The sequence below is a fragment of the Peromyscus californicus genome, unplaced genomic scaffold (genome assembly GCF_007827085.1).
Source record: "Peromyscus californicus insignis strain IS unplaced genomic scaffold, ASM782708v3 Scaffold_14__1_contigs__length_90479793_seg_2, whole genome shotgun sequence".
In the NCBI taxonomy this organism is placed as follows: domain Eukaryota; kingdom Metazoa; phylum Chordata; class Mammalia; order Rodentia; family Cricetidae; genus Peromyscus; species Peromyscus californicus.
The window spans coordinates 57,741,957-57,749,407 of NW_026294436.1; positions in this window are offsets into that span (position 1 = coordinate 57,741,957).

The window sequence follows — 7,451 nt, forward strand, 5'->3', positions numbered from 1 at the left end:
TAATCTTTCATAGACAAGTTTTTATGATGCTCCCTTTGCTCGGCACGACGTGTATGCCACACACCTGAGCAGGCTCATGTCAGGGACTACACTCATTTTTACTGCTGTATCATTTTCCATATAGATTTATTATCTGTTCCACGATTGAGTGACATTGTTGCATTTAAGGTTTCAGAAGAGAAATCTGCTGTTTGTCTGTGTGAGCAGCTTATTTTGCTTTGTTTTCTACCTGGATGATCATAGGGTCTTTTTTTTAAAGTCTTTGACTGTCATAACTTACTAGAAAAATTCAGACAGCTCTTGCCAGTCTGCCTGGCACTCTCACGGTGCCTCTCTCTTCTCTTAACTGGTCCTTTTCCTCCACGCTCTCTTCCTGTCTGCTCATCTAGATTAGAATGGATGACGATGGTTCTCCTGGAGATTATGGGTCTCTGCGGAAATGTTTCAATCTCAACATGGGAAACAAATTTATATTTTCTTCACTATAACCACTTTGGAAGTGACATGGCATGTGAGGGGTGGGCAGCTTTACCTAACCCAGAAGGGCTCCCCGCTGTGACTGCTATGGCACCCCAACAAGCTTACACTCCATCCCTACTCTCTCTCCCCGACCCCACCCACCTCCAGCCCCTCTCTACTCCCACCCCAGTCACTATCTGCCACTGCTTTGACATGGCAGCTTCTCCTGGAGGCAAATCTCTCCTCTCCTCCCCATGTTTTCAAAGAACAGAACGATCATTGAGCAGGCCGGGGGTTACCTGGCCCTCCCTGAGCGCTCCAGGTCCCCTTCTGAAGGTGGTGGTGGTGGTTGACTTTGGCATCACAGCCTCTGATTCTCGCTCATCTCTAGTCTCTGTCACACAATGATGTGTCTGTCCTCTTCTACCCTGCAGGTCTTTCATCAGGGAGTCCCCGAGGAAAAGCATTAAATGCATTGATTTGGGTTGTCCCTTGGGGCTGAAAATACCACCTATTTAGCTTGTATTGATCCTCAAATTGAAAAGTGGGCCTCTTGTGCAGCACACTGCCTCCCGGAGCCTGATAGGAGGGGCAGCGTGGATAGAGAATGATGGACAGCCTCTGTTTTCCAGTCCATACCTTGAGAAAGGAAAAAAAAAACAACCCAGCTTATTTAGCAGGTTGGCAGAGAAACTGAACACTAAGATTTACAGTCGCCCGAGGGACAAACTCTTGTTTCAGTGTTGAATAGCACAGTCTCTTCCTCATAGTGCCTACAACAGAAAAGGAGGCCAATCATTTGCCAAACATCTTGTAGAAAGGAAAAAAAAATGCATCAGATGGGAGACTGGACAATGTCCTTAATATCCTTCCTTTCCGGAAATCTTGTGACTAGTGTTTCCTTTCATTGCTCAGGGCATGTGTGTGTGTGTGTGTGTGTGTGTGTGTGTGTGTGTGTGTGTCTGTCTGTCTGTCTATTTCTCCAATCCTAGAGTCCTGCGTTGTTGCTGCTTCAATGTCACCTAAAGCTTTTTATTCGGTGTTTGAAGGGCGGGTTGTCTCATTATTGCATAGACAATATTTTTTATTGCCATAAGGGTCTGACAAATTACGGATGACATTCCTTTTGGAGGATCTCTGGTTCAATTCTCCTTTGTGGGCCTTGCAGTGCCCATGATAGTCATTCAGCATGCAGTTAAGACTTTCCCCTTCCTCCTGGGAAACAAAAGTGATTAGCAAATTTTGACTTCACTTATTGTTCTTAAGTAAATTGCATTAAAATTTATGGGTACCTTTCCAAGGGAAGACAAATTATACATATTACAAGAAGGGAAGAAAAGACATGGTGATTATGTAATTCCTCGGAGAAAGGCTCTTTGTTTTGCTTGCTACATAATATATCCATCAGAGCAGACCCATCCTTCAGTGGGTCTATGATGCCTGTGAGTTCTGACGGGAAAGCCAAGTTACTGGCCTTGTTTCTGAGAAGATAATTGAAAAGTTAGACATCCCTGCACCCCTGGGGAATTGTCTGTGTCCTTGGAGTGTCTTCCTCTTTGACTAGAGACAGAGGTAGGGCGGGGTCAGGAGGGTGCTCTTAGACGAATCATATTTGAAAAGAAAAATTTTTCCAGTCCAAATCTGGAAACGACATATTATGACCCAGTGTTTCTTGAACTATCCTGGGTGGAGAAGAAAGGGGAGGAATAAAATCACTCTGATTCCTTTCCGGCTGCTGGAATGTGGCATCTGCCAGTACTTATCCTGTAAGACCACCCAAGTGGGCCCGATCTGGAAGGAAGACAACCTGATTGATAACGTTACAGAATATTCTATGCTGTTCCTTTTGGTTGCAATAAGTCATGGTGGGCAGGGTGCTACGAGACAGAGATGCCAAAAGAAGCTGACTCTCTTGTGTTTCCTTCTTACTGCATATGCTGCTAGGCAATGTTCTAGTATTGTGCAGAAGGCGGATTCTTTGTCTGAAAGGTCACAGAGCCTGCAGCTGGGTGCAGAATGACATCCGAGGTAAGACTTGTGATAGGTGGGAAGTCAGAGCTGTTCTAACTTCTCTCTCTCTCTCTCTCTCTCTCTCTCTCTCTCTCTCTCTCTCTCTCTCTCTCTCTCTTTCTCTCTTTGGTTTTTCAAGACAGGGCTTCTCTGTGTAGCTTTGCGCCTTTCCTGGAACTCACTCTGTAGTCCAGGCTGGCCTCGAACTTACAGAGATCTGCTGTCTCTGGCTCCCGAGTGCTGGGATTAAAGGCGTGCACCACCACCACCGCCTGGCTCTAACCTCTCTCTTAAAGATTATCCCAGGACAGAAAGTCTACACTAGCCAGCTATAACTTAATGGATTATTTAATAGATGTGCCTCAGTTTCCTTTTCTGTAACAAGGGGACAAAATAGAGTACTTTCTGGCAATGCTGTGAGGATTAAATGGGCCGTAGTTGTTAGAAAAACTTCAGGACCAGAGAAAATGATTAATATTAATTAGGATATGATTGTTGTCCTATTTGGATATTTGAACAGTAAATTCCTGCCCAGTCTTTGGTAGAAATATTAAAACAATCAAACGAGTTGGTCTCTAAGAGAAGATGAACTATCATGGAATATTTGCTGATATTTTACATGTCTGCCCTTGGTGATAGAGAATGGATGTCTGCGCTGGGACACCAGAGTCTTATGTACTTTGTTTAAGCCCCATAGATCGTGCCCACAAATCTCTCAGCTGCATTCAACTCCCATGAGAAGAAACACTGCTGCACAGTGATGGCCGAGCAGCTCAGCTTCGTCAGGAGTCCTCCCCGAGAGACCTCAGAAACACCGGTTTTAGAGCAAAGATGCCTTCCAGCTAGATTGACTATAAAAAGATCTCTCTCTCTCTCCCCCATTGACTTTTGTTATAAAATCAGAGATATGACCTCATGGGAGGCGGGAAAAAATCCCCCATTTGATGGACAAGATTGTTAAGGAATGAGTAGATGATGTGTTTGCTTTATTCTGCAACCAAGATCTACGTTCTCAGCTGGGACTCCTGCTTTTATAGCTCATAAAGATTTAGTGCAGAGGCTTAAAAAGTTGTAGGTGCAGTAAATGTTGATATGGGTTAACCATGTCTGTAGGACAGAAACTATACACATACACATATATATGTATTATATATATAAATATGAAATTTATTGAAGTGTTGTGGAATTCTTTGTGAAAAAGAACCTTATTCAAAAAAATGTATACGTGAAAGAGATAAGACATGCCTACATGAGGGTCTGGAGAGGAGGTCACAGCCCATAGCCTAGCCTCTTGTGGAGGGCCCTGGCAGTGACCTTAGTGTTTTAAGGAACACAATTATAAAGACTCTCTGTATGACCCAAGATGGGGTTCTTGAGATGGAGTGACCTACCAAGTCTGTACGGTTAATTATGGAAAACCAGGAGCAGGACTTAGCACTTTGGCCGTGCTAGGAGATGTCAAGGTTACCGTTCTGCTTTCTCTGCAGGAAAAGAATTTCTGTTACTTTGACACACAAGGGAGACAGTAGTGTTTAGCACCAACCTGCTCTTTTCAGGGCCAACGCTAGATGACTGCAATACTACAAATCTACCAGTAGATGACGCTACAGGCTACATTATTGTGTGTGTCTCCAGCTGTCTTTTTTTTTTTTTCCCGAGACAGGGTTTCTCTGTGTAGTTTTGGTGCCTTTCCTGGATCTCGCTTTGTAGACCAGGCTGGCCTTGAACTCACAAAGATCCACCTGGCTCTGCCTTCCGAGTGCTGGGATTAAAGGCGTGCGCCACCACCGCCCGGCATCCAGCTGTCTTTTACTTGGAATTTCGTCTTTAAGGGGAGTCGGCAGACTCCTTAGAATCCCTGCATGAATTTGGGGGAATCGAAGAGAAACACAAAATTTTTTAAAAATCATGCTATAACAGTGGTAGAAAATCCAAGAAGTTACTTAGCTAATTAATAAATGTAAAGCTTAGTTGAAATCAGTTTTTAACAAAAGGGAAAAGGGCTATTTAAAGCTAAGCCTCCTGGATAGAAGCAGTCTGTGGCTCTGAGTGGCCCTCATCTCTGTCCCATTCAGCAAAGCCTCCCTCTGCTTCACAGAGAGGACTTTGAAGGACTGAAGAGTGGGATTCAGAGCACACTGCTTGGCTGTGCTATCCTGGACTCCTTAGTTCACCTCGCCTGGCTTTGACATAATAACATCGATTACACTCTGCTGTGAAGATGATTGAGATGATACGTGAAAACAAAGATTAGCTGTCACCATTAACTATGATTGTTTCACCCAGTGAAAGTATTTTTTTTGTAGCCAGAAACATTTGAAAAACACTTACTAGTTTAAGCTTTCATTTAAAAAATTGGGAACTGGGGACTTAGAGGCCGTGTGGTTGGGTTCGCTAAGTTTCACAATTTCATGATACAATACAACTATTTATGTAAAACAAGACTCTCGAGCGCTCCTAATCTTTTACAGGTGCACCTTGCTCCACTTGGGGGGAACTTGATATTTCCCTCTTTGAGTTTAAGAAACTCACGGAATGCAAAACAATCCTTTTCATCATTTAACGTGCCCAATAGTTCCCTTTAGTTTTAAATGTAATATTTATTTGTTCTACGTGTAAAAATAATAATCCAGAACAAATTTGTAAAATTTCACCGACTGATGTGCTTTATGCAAGGATTCTGTTAATGTGGTTAAAAGTTTCATCAGTAAATACAGATGTTTTCACAACTTTCCAGCCGTTGAGCCAATGCTTTGATTTGTTGATTAGAAAAATATTTTGAAAAGTTCTCGTTTACTGAATAGCTCTGTGGGCTGCCAAGTGAAGGCTTCCATGAAGCGGGAGCGCTCGGTATGAGGCCTTTGGCGCTGACCGCTTTCGTGAATTTTTAGATGGGTCATTCAAAGTTTGGTGGGTCCACCCTCATTTAGTTTACCTCTCTGTTGAATTCCTAGTTATATGATAAAACAAGGCCTATGGTGTAGCCCTAGCTGACTTTTAATTCGTGATCCTCCTGCCTCATCCTCTCAAGTGCTGGGATTTACAGGTGTGTGCCCAAGCTTGGCTGTGACATTCAGTTTTATAATGATAGAATCCCACTCCAATCCTGTGTGCTCTTATCACAGGGTCAGAGAAATCTCTAGATTCTGGAACTAACAAGTCAAGGATTGGCTGGATGATTGGATCCTAGGTGTTCTGGCTATTTCGAGGGTTTCCATGACAGAGAGGCCATCCATCATAAGAATAAAGAGCCCCTAAACTCTTTAGAAAGTGACCCTGGCTTTCTGGTGGTCCTAGAGCCCGCTCTTGCTGTTTCTACCGGCAGGGGGCGCAAGTGTTACCGATACAGGATACATGGGCCACACATTAACATGCGGTCTAGGGGCCACTGTGATTCCTGGGGATCATGAAGATGTTTGAAATGATTTTAAGTAGAAAGAAAAATAAATATAATAACGAACATTCAACCACGAACCCAGCTAGATTACATTTGTTTTTATACTAACATACAACTAAAATAGAATTATTATTATTATTATTATTATTATTATTATTGTTGTTGTTGTTGTTGTTGTTGTTAACGGAATAAAGAACCCACAAATACTGAAGTGTCTCAGGCCCATGAACAGCATAACGAACCCCAAGTTACACTTCCGAATCCGGAGTTCTAAATTTACTGTAAGGAGCCAGGTCGAGCAGAGGTTGCCAGAGGGAGAAAATTCCTCCGTTCTCCAGAGGCCAAACATTCTTCTCTAAACTGGGCCCTGGATGGCTAAAAGGAGGAGGTTCCGGACTATCTGCATTATTTTAAGTCACCAAACCGATGGGCCAAAGATCTTTCTGACCTCACGGCTATCCAACTCTTCGCCTCTCACCTCCTTCTTGTGTCTCCAGAAGCAGAAGCAGGCTCTGAAACAGTACGGGTCAGGAGGAGACAATGCAGGGCAGGAAACCGGGGCCTTCTCCCCACCCAGGCTTCAGGCAACAGTACTGCAGGCCAACTATCGGTGACTCAACTTTTCCCTCCTCGGGAAGTTACTCAGGAGGGCTCAGAGATACCTCTGAAGGACACAGGTCAAGAGACCCACCTTCTGGGTGACTAGCAGGGCCTTGCCTGGATGGCTGAGGACAAAAGGAGAGGTTTCTAGACTGCGGCTACTCATTCTCGACAAGGGCACTGTGGTCTGATACCCCAAACCCCGGTCTGGCTGCCTGCGGGGAGTACCTGCACCCCCTGGGCTGCGGATCCACAGCTAGGGTCTTCCAAGGCTCCTTTTTAGAAGGGGTGCAAGAGGCCGGGCAGGGCAAACTGATTGGAGGGGAGCGGGGTGAAGCGCTGGGATTAAAGGTGTGCACCACCGCCGCCCGGTCGAGCTTTAGAAGTGTTTAATGAAGCCGGGCGGTGGTGGCGCACGCCTTTAATCCCAGCACTTGGGAGGCAGAGCCAGGTGGATCTCTGTGAGTTCGAGGCCAGCCTGGGCTAACAAGTGAGTTCCAGGAAAAGGCGCAAAGCTACACAGAGAAACCCTGTCTCGAAAAAAACCAAAAAAAAAAAAAAAAAAAAAGTGTTTAATGAACATTTAGGAGATGGGTGGTATATTGATAGGTGGTAGGTTCTGACTGTCAGAACTGCTACCCAGGACACAGCTGCAGTTTTCCAGGTACCTCATGTCTAGTCCTTGCCTACCCAGAGTCAGAGGTGCACAGGGGGACAGGGCAGACGGTGTGAAGAGAACCTATCAGGGAAATAGGTGTGAGACATGTCTGTGGAACGGGGCTTAAGCAGGATGTAGGAGAGCTTCCTCATTTCCAAAGACATCACCTTCTCTAGCAGAATAAGCTTCCTCCATTATGTGACACTCCTAGGACCAGGCGATAACTTTGGCTATTTAATAACTACTGGGTGCCCCATCCTGATAGCACCAAGGCTGTTGGCCTTTTCACTGGGCTGGCCCTGGCAGGCCACAGGGAGAAGTGTCCTT